At 39.3% G+C, this 21,857-nt stretch overlaps 1 long non-coding RNA gene across 1 annotated transcript; it reads left to right on the forward strand.

Annotated features, from left to right (window-relative positions):
• Positions 1-1,641: 1,641 nt before the first annotated feature.
• Positions 1,642-21,516, forward strand: LOC309720325. Its single transcript, XR_014280470.1, has 3 exons — positions 1,642-1,757; positions 11,449-11,555; positions 21,464-21,516. It is a non-coding gene; the product is annotated as an uncharacterized lncRNA (long non-coding RNA).
• The last annotated feature ends 341 nt before the right edge of the window (positions 21,517-21,857 follow it).

Raw genomic sequence — 21,857 nt, forward strand, 5'->3', positions numbered from 1 at the left:
GCAGGGTTTGTGCACTAGTACAAACCCTGCACTCACCCAGTTCATTCTGTAGTCTTAGTCTTAGTGAATCACTTGCTTACTTTGTTGTTTGTATACATGATTTGCAGGTACATCCATTTCCCTCCAATAGAGAAACAATGGAGTAACTTTGGAGCTTCAATAACGGTTCCATATTGTCTGAATAACATTCAGACAATGTTCAGTTTGGCCTGAAGTGTCACCTTGAGCAAGAGATTGAATTGCTTTCTGTTCCAGCTTGATAGCAGACTTTAACCTCTACCTTTGAAAGGTCAAGCAAATCAAAAGTACATGGCCCTTTGGAAATCAGTCCTTCCACAAGAAACATTATGAGAGAGACACAAATAGAAACTTGGTGGTAGATGTTTTTAAAAACTTTAATTTTTGAAAATAGGTGCAGACCTTTTAAGGATTTTTTTCGCAGATTTGACTGGTGCTTGTTTACATGCAATTATTATGCCCCAGTTTATGCTGAAGTTTATTTAAACAATGCATCAAAATCACTATCCACATATGTGCGTGGGGGCATTTCAAAATGGCTGTCAGTGAGGACTGTGGTTCCACATGTTGTTGCAGTGCATTAAGAAAAATAAGGGCAGGGAATTTGCTCAGCAACGCTGGTGCTGGAAATAGCTTAAACACACATGAAGAACGAATGCTTTTCTGCTCGGACAGCTTTCTTAAAAGGTTGTTTTTAAACCAGTACGATGTAACTATGGAAACCAATGTACCTCCATGGATCTGGTGGCAAGAGTCCATCTTTACTGGCACAAAGCGAGAAACTGCTCTAGCACATCCGTGTTCATTTTGGCAAAAGGGTGCGAAAAGCGACCGCCGGCCAATAAACAGTCTCACCAGAGTTCATACAAACCTGAGAAAGTGACTCACTTAAATCAGCATCCAAAGGCCGAGCCAGCTCGAATACCACGTGTGTGGTTGCAGGAGGATTTGAAAGGTGATGTTGGTCAGGCTTAGTGTCTGTAAACAAACAGCCTGGTAGGTATTTCAAAAACAGCTAACATAGCACACACAGGTAGAAAAAAACAATTTTGCCTTGGATAGAAAATACAGTTTATTACACTGGGAGTGAAAGGCTCAGCGGTGACTCAGTGGAAGTGAATGTCTGCAAGTTATTGAGGCCATGTTTACTGCCTTAGCAAATTTCAGGAGCTATCAAGTTAGCCCACTCTGAAGCTTTGCTGAAGCTTATCTTAGAAGCATTTTAGCGAGAAAAACAAATCTAAGAAGGTGCTGATTACAATAATTTCCTTGAGTGTTCAAGCAGCTCTAAATTTTGCTGCTTTTATTTTTATAAATTAGTCAAGTTGTCCACAGAGACAAAACATACACGCGGTCTCGAGTGAAGTCTCAGTATTGTGATAAAATGTGGGCTTCTATGATAAAATTAAGGCCTGTTGAGCTTGTCTGTGTTTGATAATATTAACCAAATCAACAGGAAACCTTGTGATACCAATAGCATAATTAAATCATGCTGAAACTTCCACTGCCTGCCCCTAAATTGAGCTATCTGTTGCACAATCATATTTATGAGATTTTACTCCAGGTCAGTCTTTGCTAAATTTTAAACCACTAGATAAAAGTTTTTGCTCTGGCATGTGCAGTAGTTCACCTGATATCCAGGAGGAGGCAGTATTGATCTTCAATCGCTGCACTTTGGTGACTTTAAAGTTCAGAGTACAAAATAATGAAAAGAATATCTGTGAAAAGTGCCCACTGAGGTATGTGGATGATGTTTTTCTTATTCTCACTCTTACCCCGAGTGCACAAATGCACCGAATCTTACTCTAAAGCACGCCAGACAGCACTCGCTGTGTCTTTCAATTATTATCACATGTCTGCACAGAGCCAGCATCACAAGGCTGATGTCTTCTCTCGACCGCAGTTAGCTCAACCGGTCCCTTAAATCTCATGACTTTTATTGTTTCTATTTTACATCACTGCATCCAAGCAGTTCGAGCTTTCCAGTAAAACCTGCGGTAATCCTGATATGGCTGGATGAGAGACATGTTTTTTTAAATTAATTTTCCACCTACGTTTGACCAACTAGGTGATCCAAAACAACGATGTGTTAGTTACAAAAGCTGCATCTTTACACCATACTCAAATTCACATATTCTTCTGTTAGTGTCTGAAATTACAAGGGGACAAAGTTTGAGGAAAAGTGTGATATTTGGCTTTTACCTCCTTGACCTAGCTGAAGAGTAACTCAGGGTCGCCTTTTCAAAGCTTTAAGCTCCTATAGGCTAACTCCGCTGTGCCAGAAACCACTTTAAAGGAGACAGGCTACCCATTCATAGTAGTCTGTGTGCCTGTGTATTTATGTCCTATTATGTCTCTGTGTCATTGCTGATAAAATATATGGATGCAGTATGTTATTGGAACAGTATATTTAAGCCTAGTCGCCTACAGACAGGCTTGCTTTGGACCAAAAGAAAAAAACCGCCTTCTATTAGAGAGTGTGTTTAGTCTGCTGTGCTGTAGACAGGAAGATAAAGTGCTTGTCTGGAGACGCAAAGAGGGCTGGATGCAGAGGAGATTTCCTTTTTGAGTTATAAGGCTCAGAAAAGAAAACCAGTGGCTACAAATGTTCGGTGCTCAGGGTACAGAAGATGCCTGTCAGCTTCACTTCAGTGTAGATTTGGTTTCATTTGAGGTCAATTCAGGGGTAAAAATTGCCTGTGCAGGAGGGATATTTGTCGCCCTGCTTGGGCTTTGAGTGAGATGCGACTTCCGTGCATCTGTTTCAAATGAAAGTTGCAGCTGTCAGTCTCCTGTCTGCTGTGAGAACACGTGGATATTACTGTCAGTTTGCTCTGGCTGTTGAAAAGCTGTCATGTCCGCTGCCTCTCTGCCTCTCTTTAGTTAGCTTCACTGGGGAATGTTGTCTCGAGCTTCAGGGGTCTCTCACTGATTCTCCTCTGCGCTGACATGCAGCCCTGCTGTGGGAGATGAAGTCGTCCATCATTTTTTAAAAAACAAATATGCGCACAAATGATAATCAAGAATAAAGGGATCTAAATGCTGCTTGTCACATAGGATTGTGCGGAATATTAAACAAGAAGCTGAAATGTAAGGATTTTTGGTAGCATTACTAAAATATTTAAAGTTTTAATGCATTTGGAGAACTAGAAAATTAAATAACCGCTATAAATCTGTAAGAAAAATGTTCCTCATATGGATTTTTTTTTAAATAGTTGAGAGTAATTCTTTGCCTTGAAAGGCAAATCTTTTTCTATCTACAGCTTATTTTTCAGAGCACTTCCCAGCAGCATCTATATTAAGGACTGTGTCTTCTTCTTCGTCTTCTTCTTTCGGCTACACCCTGCACCACAGCTGACCATCTGCCTCCATCTCACCCTATCCCTTACATCCTCTTCTTTCACACCAACCCTCTGCATTTCCTTCTTCACTACTTCCATGAATCGTCTCCATAGTCTTCCTCTTTTCCGCCTGCTTGGCTGCTCCATCTTCAAAATTATCCACTATCCCTCCTCTGCACACGTCCAAGTGGAAATCCTTTCTTCTGTAACCCTTAGTTTGGCCTCTTGTCTTTTTGTTAGTGCCAAAATGTTTATTGGCCCTGATTATGGCCTAATGGAGAAAACTGATCTTAGCAAAATCCTTGAAATGAAACTTCTGACGTTCCTAAAACAAACTCCACGGAGAGGTTGTGGCGGTGCAGACAGATCTGTAGCACTGTCGCTCATAAAAGACACTCCGCCTCATTGGCTGATTAGATAACATACCATTTACAATTGGCTGTCCCTCCGCATTTAGCTGCGGCTCTTATCTCAATGATCCATACCCCGGCTCTGAACAGCAGTAGCATTAGCTCTCACATCACACTATTAATCGGATTCATGGCCCTTGGCTCATTGCAGGCTGTGCTCCTTTTTTGGGAGCTATTTTCCTCTCCTGTTTGTTTCTTATCTCTGCATCTAGTCTTCATAAAAAAGCACACAAAATGACCCTTGTCATTGCAGCTGCAATACTGTCTGTGACCATGGATTGGCAGTATGTGCATTAATGGTGCAGCAGCTCAAACTGGTCATGAGAGGATAAAAGAAGGTCACGCCATCACAGTTTACAGAACACTGACTGAACTGTATCTGTAACGTGTATCTAAGGGGCCAGAGTATATATACTTCACCATCAGATCCTCCTTCAGTCGGTGATTGTGACAAGCCAGTAACCTAACTCCATTTCCTTTGTGTTTTATAGTTATAGAAACAGGTGTGAGTCACTGCGCTCGCTGCTGCTTTGACTGCACAAAGTCTCACTGGAAGAGACTAGAAGATCAAAGAACAGGATTTGGCTTTGTCCTCCTTGATTTCCTGTTCATTTCACCTCACTGCCTCTTCATTAATCAAACTCAAATTATATCAAGGTCTCACTCAACCTCTGGTATTTATGCTCTTGGCTCTCTCTTTCCTCTACAACTTCAGTTTTGCCTGTCTTTCCCTCTGCTTCCATCTCTGTCCGAGCCACAGACATAATTGCTGTTGAGATAAACTCTCAGATGAAATTTCTTCTTTTTGTCTCTCAAAACCATCGTCCCCTCAACGTCGAGCACTCAAACGGGTATCAGTCTAACCTTTGATCACACAGAGCGTCTTCTCCCCGTTGTTGGCCTAATTTAACTACACCTGTATCCACAAAGCCTTGATGCTGTAACTTAAAAGACCTTCACCTTTGCTACAGTCTGAGGTGAATTTGACAGCGTGTCAGCATGAGCCGAGTCTGACTTTCTTTGTGTGCGAAATGTGTGTTGAGCACATTTTCTCTTGCAGGGAGAGAAAAGCAAAACCTGTGATGAACCCGTATGTGACGAGGGTCAGGCGATGAGCTGTGAAATTATTATGCCGTGCCTCATCATTAGAACCCGGTGACATTTTAAACTGTTTGTGTGTGCTTTCAACAATTTCCTTTATATGCCTGCAATCTTTTATAGGTGGTAATAATGGCCCAGACAGAGAAGCGGTACCAGCAACATCTGTTTACATGCACTGTCTCCCTTCTCTTTCCCTCCCATCTCTTTTGGCTGCTCTTCTTAATTGAACTGTACGTTCTGCTCTTAGACGTCTGCATAATGCAGTTTTCTTCCTCATCCAGCAAGCTGCCAGACAGCTGCCATCAGATCATAGTCAGCCTGCAACTAAAAAAACCTTGATTTTCCTGGTAAACCTGCTGACTTTTCCCTTGCTAATTACATTTAGAATCACTTTAATTAATTCCTAATCTGTGTCATACAATTGTTTTTTTTTACTTTAATAGTTTCCCCCTATCTATTTTAGTCTCTATTAGGAACATTTTAATGACCAAGTTAGCTTCACATTTTTCTTTTTTCAGTAATTGCAGTGATGTTGTTGAAAAAAAAAATATTTTTGGGACAAAGAACAAAAAAATAGATCCATGTTGAAACACACTTCAATACTGTTACAGTCTCCATTGCACTTAAATTTCTACCAACATGTTGGCCTTTCCCACTTTCACTTTTACCCACAACTGAAACAGTTAAGTTTAATGTGCCCAAATGGTCGGCATGTTTACATCATAACTGTCTCACTGGGTGCAGGGTTAAAACTCCCGACAGCATTATGCGCTGGCCTTAATCAAGCGTGGTATTGAGCATTACCAGCTTAGGCATGCTGTACTGTGGCTTCCTGGGGAGGATAAGAAGTCTGATTTCTCCTTTGTGTGATATCACATCATTCCTCCCTCACTCCTCTGAATATGCATGTATTCCTCCTAAAAAGATAACCATACTTCATTCAAACTGGAGAGGCAGGAGGTGCTTCCGGTCCAGTTGTTTAAATCTTGCTAGATGTATTGCTGCTATTATGGCTATTCTAGCCACTTCATCGAACTACTGCAACATCTGGTGTCTGCTTACCCTGAGAATTTGGCACAAAGAGTGCGGCCAACATAGTTTTAAACAATGACCTTTAATATCTGCAATTTTGTCTCTGTACACCTCCACAGTGGATTTTAAATCTGGATGTGGTTAACCTTCAGAGTTTCAGCTTTTCTTAAACAAAATTACAGACATTTTTGTACATCGTCTCTCATTTTCAGACGCTCAAAACTAAAAGCACAGACAAAGGAGTATTCTTAATACTTGAGTGACAGATCACAGCATTTCTTGATATTCTTTGGACATCACTGAATGCTATGTTTCCTCTGAAGATGGAAACACAGCTACTTGTTTGTGGGTCGTTCTTCGCTGAATTTAGTACTTAATAACAGAAAAGCAAGCTCTTTTGGTCTGAGATCAGGTGACTGACTTGAGCATTGACGGATATCACATTCTTTGCTTTGAGAATCTCATGGGTTATTTTTTCAGTATGCTTTAGGTCATTATCCATTTTCACTGTGAAGTGGCGTCCAATCATTTTTGCAGCATTTGGGTCGCTCTGAGCAGAGTTTATAGTCCTGTACACTTCAGAATTCTATCAGCAGTCACATCATCAGTAAACACTGATGACCCAATTCAAAAACCACTGGTTGCAATTTTTGATTGTAACCAGTGGTTTTCACCTCACTGTAAACCCTTTGTGTTTACATCCATGAAGGTGCCTCTTGATTTTTGACTTTGATAATGGTATGTATGCCTCATTGAGAGTATTCTCAACTTGGTTATAGGTATTGTAATTTTTTTTTAAAATGAAATAATTCTGTGATCATTCACTTCAGTTGTCTTTTGTAGTTGCTGGCCAGTGCTTTAATGTTTTTTAAGAATGGGTACGGGATTGTTCATTTGGCCACTCTTAAAGGTTTTCTTTTCTTAATTTGATCTTTTTTTAATTTAATTTAATTTTTTTTTTAGGTTTACAGCCTAATGATCGTCTCCTTCAGCTGCATTAACGACTGTTTGAACTGCCTTTTAAGAGTTCCAGCAAACAGCTGCCAAAGAGAAGTTCAACATTTGGAATCAACTCCCAATCTTTTATCTGCTTAATTTCTCATGGAATAACAAGGGAATAGGTCTCAACTAGCCAAGAAACTGCTTGTCAGTTAATTGTCCAATTAATTTTGAACCCCTCAAGCAAAAAAAAAAAAATCCCCCAAAACCCAGCTGTAATTTATAAACTGCTAGTGCAATACTTTTGTTAAACACCTCAAAGATGAAAGTCATACATTCTTTGATTTTAAATCCATTGTGGTGCTGTACAGATGAAAATTACAAGACATTGTCAGTGTCCAGATAGTTGTCAAGCTAACTATTGCTGCAGAAGAAGTGGTGCTGTGTAATCATACCATAAACGTCAGCAAGACAAATACCAGAGACATATATATCATGAAAAATAGTCTGTGGGTTTGTTTGTACTGTATGTGAGGTGTCAGCAAGCTTACAGCATTGCACTTAGTACAGGGAAAGATCAAAAATGACAAGACTGGACTACAGCACATTTGCTGGTTGTGAAGTTCTACAGGGGATACATGTATGCTACCAGTCTGCACATTCTACAAATGCTCTTTAATCTGTCATTCACGATATGTTTTAATATAGCTGCTGTGTGCTGCCATTTAAAGTCTGTGGATTTTAAAGTAAAGCTAAAAGCACCACTGCAGGGAATTCACATTATGATCACCATTTCTTACAAAAAAGCCCTTTTTTGCTTTCTTAAAAATAGAAGTGAAAATGGAAATTGCAGTTACACTGGAGCTCCAGATAAAAGCACATTGAAGGGTCATTTGGACACATCAGTGTTGAAATTGCTCCCGTATAAAACCATTAAGTATGCACCCCATAAATACAGATAAATCAGTATTTTGCAGTGATAGTAGACCTGAGACTTTGCATTATCTTGGTTGAAGGAATTCAGGTACATATGGCCACACAGTGTACATTAAAGACTCTTTTAGTTATTTGCTGTTTGGCTGCATCTCTTGAGGAAATGGCTTTGACACTGTTGGCCTTTGCTTGATAAATTAGGTCCCTGGGAAGACATTCAACATTACACTGCACATTCATTATGACTTAACCACAGGCCATATAGAAAAAAAAAGTGCTATATGACCACACATTAGGTGGGCATTGTCAGAAACATTATAAACCACAAAGATTCCTTAGAGTGTTTGAGAAAAGCTGTAGCCCGGTCAACAACACTTAGCAGTAACAATATTCAAATTCAGTCCACACCTATATGTTACCTGTGCACAGGCCGTTTCCTCTTAATTGGCTTCCATCAGTAGACACTGCAAAATCTAGACACCATGGGAGTAAAGAGGAATGGGTTCAGAGATGCAGCACACCTCTTAATTGGAAGAACGTGCTTCTCAGGGGACAGAAGAGATAGGTGGAGAGTTTCACTATGGATATAATTATTTCCTGCGGGCAGCAGAGAAGCCGGGAGCAGACCTGATCATGCAGGGGTTAAAGGCGGAGAGAGGGAGAGGAGGGAGGCATCAGGGGATGAAGAAGGCAGATACCTTGAGACTCATTTGTGGAGAGAAAGGGATGCCAAACGCTCTTGGACCTCAATCGATGTCCATCTCCTTCTCTCTCCTGCCTCTCTCTGTCAGCGTGTTGCCTCTTTAGTTTTGCCTCTGAACTTTTTAGCCTGCAGAGCTTCAGGTGAGAAGAAACTATCTCAACCGCTGTCCTGATTTTATTCCTTAATTCCTGTAATTCAACCCAATCTCTCTGCCAGGGCTGGGTAACAAACCTAAACTCTGTGTTTGTACTTTGTACTAAGTGAGACCCCCCCCCCCCCCTTTTTTTTTTTTTAATTTAACTTAATCATGGAAAAAGTGCTGATGTAACTTTCAAAGTGACCTCCAATTCAGTAGGCTAGCTTCAGCATCCTGTTGTTCAAGTCTGACCTCATATACAGATGGTTGGACTGGACTTGTTAGTGCCATATTAGAATCCAGTGGGTAACCATTTTATTTAATGTGATGGGTTAAGTTTATGAACAGTGAGCAGAAAGACATAATAGATATAGGACCGATACAGGTCTTTTACAGCTGGTACTGATATTTAGCCTTTTAAAAATTGGATGCATTATCTGACATTTTTCTTTTAGACACACAAAATATAAACTGATTTCCCTAACATTTGCTATCTGTAGTTATTTATTTACTTTTGTGCACTCTGCCAACCTCTTCTCAGATCAGCTGGTTGTTTTCTTCATGGCATTCCAAACGTGTTAGCAACAGGGGAGTGCAGAGTGCCCTCTGGTGGGCAGAATATGCAATGTCAACATTTATGACAGAGTTGAAGGGTGTTTCTTCCATCTCTTCTTTACTTTTTAAATTTTCATGTATGAGCTATAATACATGCAAATACTGATAAATCAGCAAATAGCTCCTGTCGGCCAATATTGGGTCTGCGCTTCAGCAGGCCCGCTAGTTCAGAGACTTATCACCCATGAAGAAAGCAAGACGAACAGTTTAACCGGTTTTACTTGCTAGCAAGGGGAGGATCTCAGAGCAGCCCCTCTGCCCTCGGTCTCAGACCACTCCAAAGAACCAGCACCCCCCTGCAGCCTTTTATTCTGTGACACACAGTTTCACAAACACCCACTGTAAACCTCCCCTGTGGTGCACCATAAAACTAAGGCACTGAGTGTGCGTGTGTATGCATGTATGAGCGTGTGTGTGTGTGTGTGTGTGTGTGTATGCACGTGAGTGAGTGTCTCTCTGTGTGACTTCCTGTTGACAGAGGGTCATCTCCCCTCACCCTGTATAGTGCTTAGCTTCCTCTAACGGTTTACCATATACAAACACAGGTGAGGACATAAATGGCAGGAAGTAAAACATCCTCACTAAATAAGGACAGAGAATCTTCACACAGGATGTCCCTACAGTTAAACACTACAGCCAATTACCTCCCCCACATAGATGTAGGCCGGGGAGAATGATAGAGGATGAAATAAAGTTTAGAAATTTAAGTAAAAGAATGACAACATTTAACAATTTCAACCTAACAGCCAATAATATCGATGTTAACCAAATAAATTAAAAAACAAATCACTATACTAGTAGGACATATCCTAGCTTACTGTCTCTTGTATTTGAATTCACTATAGTTGTAGTCGATGTATGTTCCTCAAAGTAAGACACTGAAACTAAGTGATTCTGTCATTGCTTGGGTTTTGATCTGTCATCACTTTGTCCCTAATTCCTCCTCTTTTGCGACCTCTTCTTCTGTTCTTTGAAACTATTGTTGTCAGTATGCCCGTTTTTCTCATTTGTTCCTTCTTTATCCACTTTGCTTCTTAATGTTTTGTCATTCTCTTCCAAGCCTTTTCATATTGCTTTTGTCATACCCATTAGTCCTTAGCATACAATCAATATCTGGTCTTACAGCTCTGATACAACACAAGTGCTGAAAGAAATAAGTAAGGGATAAAAGAAAGTGTGAGACTTGTCTCTTACTGTAGCTGCTGTTTCTGAGAGCCTAATTTTCTCTGAACAACCCGCTGGTTATTAATTGAAACTTTAAAATAGAAATTTGCACTAAATACTAACTTTTAAATTGTCACCTCTGGTTTCATTGATCTATTAGGTTAGTGCATAGCTTCAAAACATCTACCCTTCAAATGAGGCTCATACTGACCAGCTGGATTTAGGAGTGGTGCAGCACTCGTAGATTTATAGTTGTGAATCCTGTTTTGGGTCAACAAGGGCTTCGAGAGGGAGGAGAGCCGGTGTCTGAGGTGTAAATTAGACTGTAGATCAGGGAAAGTGGCTGACACTCATGCTGCAGGCCTGATGAATGGATAATGGTGCCTCTGTTCCAAAGAGCCCTTGGCATATGGCAAATAAACCAGCATGCACACGTGGAGGGCCAGCAGACAGACAAGTGGGCACACATACAAAACACGCACACTATTTCTGTTCTGCGCCAAGAAGCTGTAGACAGGAGCAACTTAAAGTGAATACAAAGCATAAGCTTGAGATGAAGAGCTTTTGCTTGGTCACCGGAAAATACTGTTTCTCCTATACAGTTTGTAAAGGATGACATTGCAGAGGAAAAATTATGTTTCACTCATGAGACTAATCATTACAACCATAACCAATTTTCTCTAAAACATGTGAACATTTAACAGAACACCTTTGTTAGTGCTCATGTTAAACAACTCTCTTTAATATACATGACACAAAATGCAAAACTCAAGTCCAGAACTACATTCTGTTTTTACTTTGTTTCCTAAAATTGTTAAAAATTGTAGATTAACATTCAAGAGACATATTTCATTCGTCTGTTTAGATTTTCTATTACTTTTTTCCTTGAATATGCCATACTTCGCCCGTTCTTTGAATTACTGTGATGCAGTTGGATAGATAGTAATAGTAATACTGAATAGATAAAAACCTACTTGCAGCATGTTGCTAAACGATTATTGTTAATTAATCTGCTTAACACTCCATTACATTTACAAGAAATTGTAATCCCCACAGCGCTAACGCCTGAGGCTAAAGATGGGAAAGTCTCCAGGATCACTAAAAAGGAAAGTTTCGCTGGCTGACCGGCCAGGTCACGCCCCTAGGCATGTGCTGCTGACTGAGTAAGGATTTCCCCCTTTTCTTTCTTACTGGATGAGATACTGAGGCAAAATAATGTGCAGTTCTATTTGTGTTTTATAATCAGAAATTTTTCAATAAAAGTTATTTAAGGAGATATTTGCAGAAAGTTAAGTTAAGATCAGAATCAGAATACTTTGTTAATCCCGAAGGAAATTATAGATTAAAGATAACAAATACTATAAATATTGGAAAGCCTAGTTTTTTTAAATTTCATTATTGTTTGACTCGGTCTGTTGCTTTGGCTGGTTTTCTCATGGTGGATCAGATGGCTGCAGATCAGCAGCATGATTGGGTGTAAAAAGAGCAACTTAAAGAGGCAGAGTTTATCAGAAGTAAAGGTGGGCAGAGGTTCAGCAATCAGCAAAAACATGCATCTACAAAATGTAGAACAATTTCAGAATAATCTTCCTCAGTGTAAAATTGTGAAGACTTTGAATATCTCATCCTTTACAGTACAGTAAAAGGCTGAAAATCAGTATTAGATGACCATGATTGTTGGATTTCAAGGAGCACTGCATTAAAACTATGTACGATTCCATTGTAGAAATTAGTGCATGGGTTCAGGAACACTTTGTGAAATCATTATCCAGGAGCACAGTGTGGCTTCTTCTTTACAAGTTCTAACATGTAAAGACAAATCCATTCACTAACATGATTTAGAAACACGTCCCTCTTCTTTGGGACAAAGCTAATTTAAAAAGACATCCAGATGACACACTGCGTCTATTCCAACACTGTTGCTTTGTAGCAGTAGAGTCCAGGTCCTGAACTGGCCTGCCTGCAGTCCAGACCTCTTCACCTATAGAATCTAATAGCAGACAGGAATGGGACAGCATTCATCTCTTAAATGTTCATCAGCTGGTCTCACCAGTTGTCACATGTTTGTGGACTGTTGTTAAAAGAAGAGGGGATGCTACACAGTGGTAAATATGGCTATATCCCACCCTTTTTGGGATATGGCCATATTTTATTGTTCCCATTAAATTCAAAATGAGCTCACATTTTCTTTCTTTCTCAGTTTGAATGTTTGCTATGTTTCTATGCTGTATAGTGAACAAAATATGGGTTTATAAGATTTACTTTATTTTTTTTGTTTACATTTTACACAGCATCCTAGTTGTTTGGAATTGGAGTTGTACAATATTTCACCTTCTTACTAAAATCTGTTGGCAAAGGAAGCCAGCCAAGATGCTCATCTAAACCAAAATCCGCACAAGTACAACTGTTTTGGAAAAAAACCTGTTGTTTAATTGTAGAAATGTTGGTTATTGGAGAGACATGTTACAAAGTAACATTATCAATTTGGACTGTAATATCATCTGATTGCATGAAATTTAGCCAAACTTCAATCCTCAGCTTGCTGAAATGTGAAATCTAAGCTAAGCTAAGGGTGACGTCACAACAGCTTCAGTGGGTTTTTAAATATTTCTCTAATATGGTGAAATTGTCTTATTCTTTCAGTCGTCTTGTTGTCACATTTGTACGGAGAGTTTGCGTTTGTGTGGGTTCTCTCCGGGTACTCCGGCTTCCTCCCACAGTCCAAAGACATGCAGTCTGTCTCTCTGTGTTCCCCTCGTGTACCCTGCCTCTCACCCTATGGTAGCTAGGACAGGCTCCTGCTCCAGGATCAAATCATTAGGGGAATAAAAGAATTAGAACAACACTGTGTAACACTCAAAGGTTTAGACCACATTGTTCTCTTTTTCCTCTGAAGTGCAAAGATAAAGGATGGAGTTCTAGTAAGAGGAGTAGGTGAGAGTGGATGTCGGACACATTTGAGATAGCTGTTTTTACCTCCTCTTCACTTGATAGCCATCACTTTCTAAATCTCCATCGAGCTGCAACAGTGACTCAGGCAGTATCTTAGGTAACTGAAAAGACAAAAGCAGCAATGCACGGCTGATATAAACTGCCACATTGTTACATATAATCTCACCCTCCAATCTAACAGACACATTCATTATCTTGATAAAAGATTTAACTGATTTTACATGAATTATCATTTTTGTAATAGGACCAGAAAACCACATTTCATGGCATGCTGGGTGTATGCGATAACATTTTTTCAATAATCTGACAAATCGGAGCCCAAATATATAATGTCACTATGGTTGGTGATTGATGATGTTTATATCCAAGAGCAATGACGGCAACAGATGCTGTGATTAAGCTCAAATTGTGACACACACAGACACAGACAGTGAACAGAGGCATGCTTGTGATGCTTATGATATTCTTCCGATTTTTCCAAGTATATGACAGACACATTAATATATAAACTGCTCTTAACTATTTGATGAGAGCTCTAGTAATGCTTAGTATATTAAATTATATAAATAAGACTGTAATAAAAAGATGGACACAGTGACTCCACATGTTAGTTTTTGGGGCTTTGAAGCTTCGAATATAATTTTAACTGTTGCCATCTTGTTTTTTAGAGCAATTGTAACCATATTTGGATGGGAGGATGAGGTGCAGACTTATAAACTAACACAAGCTATATCATAATGGCTCACAAATACTAAACTCTAGTACTAAACTCTAGTATTTCTAATCTTTAATAATTGTATTAAAAATGCTACCTAAGACAACAACAAAAACATAAATATGCTTTAGAGATACTGGAATTTGCCTGCAAGTCAAAGTGGCCACAAAAACTCTTTTTTTGTACCACATTGCAATACATTCGATTTACTCTGTGCTTCTCCCTTCTGTAAATACTTGCCATTATACAACAGCCTGTTCAGAGCATATGATTTTTTTTTATAGTAAAACTTACTTTTCATTTGTTAAATTGTCAAAACATACAAACAAAATCATCAAAATCATCCACTAAATCACTTTACTGCTGATAATATATTTATATAGGCAATGTACTACATATAAACTGGACATGCACACTGACTACATACTCAAATGCTTGGGCTAATCAAGGCAAGAGGTATCACAGTAACTGACACTCCTTGGTGCAATGTGTAGTTTGTATAACAGTGTTGTGTACTGATGCCATCTATTGTGGTGACCTTCCTGTCATTTTCAATGATTCAGAAAAGTTTATTCAGATAAAATCTAATGTTTGCTGTGAAGATAATGTGGTGGCTTTGAGGGACTTTCCATAAGTAGGTGTTGTTTGCCCTGATTCTGTGGCAGGGATTTCACTGCTCTCTGTGCTGGAAAAGTGTCTGACAATGAGTTGGCAGTGACGCCATCGGCAGAGCGGGGTAAACGTGGGCTGCAGTCTAATACCATGGCATTAGCTGCTGAAACTGGGACTGAAGGATTTGATTGCTCACTAGGCTAATATCTGGGGAGATGACAAGTTATGGGCCAGATTGATTTCAAATGCTGTGTGACTAATATGAGAGGGGTTTTCCAAAGCTTACTCAGTGCATGTTCGGTTCCCTGTCATCACCAGCCAACTGAATATTATTCCTTCAGCGTAAAATGCAGAGAAAACGTCAGTTTTCGTTGGAATTTGCCATTTACTGTTTTGGAAGATGTGCGTATAAAAGCAGCACTTGAATCACTTATTGATCTCTGTCCTTTGAGTTAATAAAACACCCATGTATGCCTTTAAATTGTTTTATGATCAGTCGAATCTTATTATTAATCACTTGATGTAAACACTCAGAGAGGACACTGATAACAGCTGCTTATTGTCTTCAGTATAATGCACCACACATCAAATGCAAGCATCAAAATATATGTGACAGAGCAAAGTTTTTTGTAGGCTTCTTGGATTTAGTCAGTATCTTAATCAGACATCTAACTGTCTGAAAGCTTTAATACAAAAATAATCTGGTGGGACATCAGTATGATAAGTTGGTGTGTGTCAGGATGTTTTAAAATAGCATAAAATTAAAAAAAGACAGGAAAATAAGCGATATTAATTCTCTTTTAATTACAACGTGCTATCAACTTAACAGAAAGTGTTAGATTAAGAGGATAGAATCAGTATTAGTGTATATACACTGTATGTAAGGCTTACATGCCTCAGGGCAGCATCTGGGTTTTGAGGCTAGATCTCAACTGGAGTCTGATCCTGACTCTTTTTCGTTTTTAAGTGCCAGAAGAAAAAGAAAAAAAGAGTTTCACTAACATTTTCTTGTACTGATGGGCACAAAGTCTTGTGTTCTTGAAAGACAGCATGATAGAAGTTCACCAAAGGGAAATGCTTTGGTTTATAATGTTTGATCACGATCAAACATTATCTTTCATGTCATGTAAAATGCACATATGAAACAGCTTCATGTGCAGCATGTGCATGCTCTCCTGTGAATACTTTGTGGATGGGTAAGCAGTCTGAATGTATTATAAAAACTGCTGTAGTATATATACATATTAGAGAGTGTAAATATTTTGCTAAAAGCTCAAGAATAAGTGTGATTTGATGTAATGGACTTATGTTTTATTGTAATTCAAAATGAGTATAATTTCAGTGATGCGGAGGCAGAGGACTAAGTTATAATGGCCAGATAAAACATGCTTTAATCAACAAAGCTGTGAGCATATAAAGGAGAACGAGAACTGCCTTAGAGGTCAGTTTAGTGGCTAATGAGCCACAATGATTAAAGCTCTTTTGAGTGCAAGTAACCTAATGATTTTATATATTTCAGTGATTCGGTTAAAACCACCGGTAATACACATATGGACTAACTATACAGAATTTCCTCCTTATTTGTGAGCTGTGGTCAGTGGCCATTTTATACAGTACGGCTCACATCACTGTGAATTGGATTTGGACTCTTATTTAACACCAATATTATATTTAAAGACTGAAAGTGTTAGCCAAGGGAGAATTAGGCAACATTTTATATAGTTTTTTACTTTACTTTAGCTTTAAAGTGATTAACAGTTATTTTACTGGATTATAATGGACCTTGGGCTTCTCTCTCCCACTGCTCTGTCTTTCTCTTTCTGGGCTGTGAGCAGTTTCATGTAGAGACCCTCGACATGCTCAACCAAGCATTAACGCTTCACTTTACATGTCACACCCATCCACCCACCGACAAACACACACACGCACGCATGCACACACAGAATACTGACTTCTCATCCAACTGACAAGCTGTCTGATGCACTTCATCCTTAAAAACACCCGTCAAGTCTATCCCAACTCACTGCCACCCCACCTCGCTCTCACACACATACGTAGAGGCAGCCATAGAGAGAGCACACCAGTTCACTAAATGTAGCTGCACAGACACAGACGCAGGATGCTGAGATTCAGTGAGCTAAGAGAACTCTCTCCAATTATCCCTGAGGATACCAAGATATGTATGCGTGTCTGTATGTGTGAGAGAGTGTGTGACTATGGCCGTGTGCATGCTTATGGATGACTTTCTGTTCTGCCTGGTGATCATTAGAGAAGCACTGAACTGCAACAGATCCTGTGGAGAGCGGCAGAGGGAAGCAAGAGGTGAAAGAGGGAATGAACCTTTCTTCTCTAAAAAATGAAAACAGTTTTGTCTGACTTAGTTGGACTTATTGGGAGACAGTGTTGTCTCAGGATTTGAGGCTTGTTTACGTGGCAATTTGTTATCTGTTCCCGATATTACTGGTAGCTATCGTCAGAGCAGACATAGCTATGACTGGATAGACAGTTTGTCCTGCTTTATTTAAAAAATCGGGTATTCTTTAGTATCTATTAATCTGCAACATCTCCCATACAACATGTGTACCTGTGGCTGTGCTGTGATAAGAGACTGATACTAGCAAAAGCCTGGGAAATGCAACATTGTGTATCTTCTCTGATTAGCTCTATAGTGTCATAAGCAGACACACAAACGCTGTCAACAGCAGCATTGTGTACACATAAAAAAAAAAAATCTATGTATAACTGAGCTGTTGTCATCCAGGGACACCATATCTTCATGGACAAACATAAAATCCACACAAAAAGGAGACAAATTGAAAAAAATGTTACATGGTGCCTCATTCAGTACAGCACAGCAGATTTAAGGCAGAACAACAGAGGTGTGGTACTAATAATGCGCTGATACAGGAAGTGACTGCAAATTCCTGCTTGTTTCCATGCACCTGTTTTTATGCAGATATTCAATTTGCACATCAAAGAGCCTGAGCAGAAATGCTGAAAATTAAACAAAAAGACATTAAGTGTGGCTGATGTGTAAAAGTTGGTATAGAAACAGAAATGTGATGTGCTGTGAATAACAAATAAATAGCTGTAATGTGGTTTAAATGAAAGTTTTACATCAAAATTGCTCCAAGGGAATCTCCAAGAGGATAACAATCAACAAATTTGACTAGAAAAAACATAGATTTAGGGACATTAATGTCAATGCACCTCATTTCTAATGTTCACATAACAGCAGTGGGAATGTTTTTGCCCATTTCTTGACATTTGTTCAGTGTTTGCCCCAAATGTATATGGAAACTTTACAAGTAGCTATTGTATTCTGTTTTTCTCTCATTACTGTTGCTCCTATTTTGCCCAATAACATTATGGATTACTCATTTCTAGTTAGACAAATCAAAGTGGCTATTTTGGAAAAGGTGGACCAAAACTCAATCAGAGATAATTCTAAAACATAACCTCAAACACCCAAAAATCGCTGAATCCTTGGTCTCATTTATTTATTCCAGACTAATTTAAAGTGGATTCTTTGCTAAACAAACAAGGAGAAAAACATTCCTCTGAAAATGATGATGACTGAAAATGAATATGAAGAAATGAGGTGTGACTGAAGACTGTGGCATAGTGCTGTAGGTAAAACATACAAGTCCCAAGCCACCTCCTCCAGATTATCTCGAGGAGGACACCAAAGCATTCGATGTGCAGAAGGCATCCTAGTCAGACGCCCAAACCACTCCAACTGGCTCCTTTCGATGTGGTAACAGCTCTTCCTTCTTGAACGAGCAAACTCCTCACCCTATTGCTAAAGAAGAGCCCAGACACCCTTCAGAGGAATCTCATTTCCGCCACGTTTCTCCAATGTAATTCTTTCGGTCATGACCCAGAGCTATTTTTGGTAATTGCTTTTGGTGAGCGTCAGGTGAATGTGTATATACTTGTGTGCCCTTAAAGGTAAGTGTGCATGAAGGCTTTTGTCTAGTGGTTCAATATAGACTCATGTGTCACATGGATTACATTCTTTAATACTCTGTGAAATCTGAAAATAAGTGGACTGATGGGTTTTATTGTCCTATAGGTACTCATCTTCTGCACATCTCTCTGTTTACATGAAGCTTTGTTTGTGGTGTATTCTCAGTGGCATCAAAGGAACAATTTGAGGCACATTGTGGGAGATAAAATAATGATCATTGCTTTTCCAGTGATAGTACAGCCATTCTGTACTGCTGAACACAGATAATGTCCCCATCCATCCCACTCTGCAAAGATGCACAGGAGTAAACATGCAAAGGATAATACACAATCATGAACGCCTTCTTTTTTCTTATTGTCTTGTATTCCCCCACATATGGACAACAACATTCTCCAAGGTTCTGTTAGGACTTATTAAAGTTTATATTTCTTTTGCTGTTGACACCAGTGACTTGGGTCAGACCCAATACAGCAGGGAGTCTGTTTTAGTTTAATGAGGAACCAGGGCCTCCCTTATTGGCACATCTATTCCTGCACTGTGGTTCATGCTCCTTTTATTATGCTCATAAGGGCAAAGGGTCCTTGATGCAAATAGAGAACATACTTAAGCAGATGGGGACCGCATTTGAAATGACAGGTACAGTGTTTCTTAATGTTCAGACATCATGGGGCTGTCTTCTTCCCCCCCGCTTGCTAAAAATTACATTAGTGTCATTGTTTCACCTTGAAAGCTTGTTTACTGTCCAAGTGATTTTGCAGGAGCTATTAGAGCAGCCATTAATTAGTGTCACTCCGAGTTAACGTAGGAGGTTCTCAGGCTGTGCTTGGCTTTTTCCCAAAACAAGAGCACGGACACTAAAATTGTTGCGTAGGACAGTACAAGCTTAATAGTGTTTGTGTGGCTTGTTGCTTGCATGCTTAATGATATAGCAAATCAAAATATCTACTTACACTCCAGTCTTTTGTTTTTGTACATTCATCTCATACATTTCCATCTTTTGTGGTCAAAGGATTTCTTCTTTTACTTCCAGACCTAACATGACATTTGTTAAAAATCTTCCTCATCGTTTGACAGTTACACCTTACTGTAATCACGTTACATTTTTCATTAAAGCAGTAATGCAATGAGTTACTGTACTAAATTTGGTATTTACAAGAATGTTACAATTATGGAGTTACTTGCATTACAGAGGTTCTTAAATTATGTGGATACCCAATGGATAGAAAAAACAACAACAAAAAATGACCACTACTATTATTTTGAGAAAAAAAGTCAAAATGGAGATTGACATTGTTGTTTCAAGCCAAACAACTGCCACGGCTCCCTTACCCTCTACAAAATGGATTGTTCAGATAAGTTAGTGAAACAAAAAACCCTCCAAACCACCTGTTTTATTGTGTCTTGTGATATAATAATCATCCTCTATATTACATGAGAGTGTAACCATTGGTATTCTTGCGTCTGTCCATAGCTAGTTATTTCATTTTGTACAAATCCGGTCAACTCTTCCAAGGTTTTGTGGCTTTTCCTTCTGACCACATGCAGATTTCCGTACAGTCTTTTCAACGCCCTCATGCTTATCTACACACTGTGTTTATATGCTAAAAATAATTGCATTGTAACTAAAGTATGAGTTTACTAACTCATCTATACAATGCATTTTGCAGGAGGCAGCTGTGGAAGTTTGTCTTGAAACAGTTTTAATCTCCAAATATTGACTTTATTATCAAGATAAACAATGAAATATTTTTTTCTTAATGAGGCCCAAATACTCCTTTGTAGATTTCAGTTCGTGTGCAGGAAGAAGAGCAGTTTACAGCTTTTCAGGAGCCAAAAAAGGGCAAAAGCACGATGGTAAAGTGCAGGACGGAAACAGTTCCATTATAATGCTAACACAACTTTGGCTCTTTACGAGCATCTGCACAGACAACCTGCTAATGCAAAGCTAGCCAACAACCCAGAGTGATGATAAATCTAAGGGTATGCCAATCACAACCCAGTAGCCAGACCCTGAACACGCGTAACAAACACATGAGCAGTCAGGCTTGCAGTTTCCGTTTCTAACATGGACAGGATTGCTTTGAAGTCTCTTTATGGTGGCTTTCATCTTTGCTTTGTGTTGTTGGTATTGTGTTCATACTTTAATACTAAAAGAGAGAGCCTGTGTGCCCTCAAGAGGAGAAGGATTTGTATTGGTGTGTGGGACTGTAGCCTATAGGTTCATATGGTTAATGAGACAATGCCTTTCAGGACATTTTATGAGAAAATAATGTAATGACTAGTGTAACAAATTACTTTCTGCAGAAAGTAATTAACATACTGCATTACTTTTCTTCAGTGGTGACCTCAACACTGCACTGCACTTAGATTTATTTGGAAGAAAACCCCATTTCACTCACTTCAAATGATCATGATGTTTTTTCAAAATGAGAAGAACCCAAATGAGGAAACAAGTTTAACAAACAAAACACAAGCTTTAATGACTACAGCTATCAGGAAAATCACAAAGTGCAGAAGGGGCGACGCAAAGACAAACTTACCACTGAAAGCGGGAGAGACGAGACATACATGTAGGATAAGTTAGGCGTAGCTGAAAATAGCCGAAAGAGGGGAAACTAATGAGGGTGAACACAATCGTAACCAGGGATGCAAAAATGCAAATAAAGTGAATATCAGAGTCAGAAAGCACACAGAAAGACAAAACAGAGGGAGACATATGATACAAAACTGCCAAAAAGGCAGAAAGCGAGGTGCGAAGGTGGACCCAAAAGCAGACTCAATACACGACTGATTCAAGCTTTAACTGATTTTATTTCACACAGGAATTATCAATGGCAGAGTGACTTGGAGGAAGCTTCACAGGGCTGGAAGTGGCTACGGGTGAGTTTTATGACAAGGTGAATAAAGAATATTGCTTAAATGGCAGGCAGGTTAAAGAGGCTATCGTGGGAGGGGTGGTTCTCTGGGGGTGATGGTGAGCAGCAAGTGAAACGTACGGAGCCCCTCTGATGACATGGTCCAAAAAAAAAAAAATTGTGGCTACAAAATACTACTTCGTGCCCTCAAAATACTTATTTGTGGCCACGAAATACTATTTCGAGGGCACGAAGTAGGTATAACGTGCGCACAAAATGCTAATTTGTGGGCACGAATTGGGTATAACGTGGCAACGAATTTCGCATTTGTGGCAACGAAATAGATAACGTGCGCACATCA

The sequence above is a fragment of the Aulonocara stuartgranti genome (genome assembly GCF_965226115.1).
Source record: "Aulonocara stuartgranti genome assembly, chromosome: 13".
NCBI lineage: Eukaryota > Metazoa > Chordata > Actinopteri > Cichliformes > Cichlidae > Aulonocara > Aulonocara stuartgranti.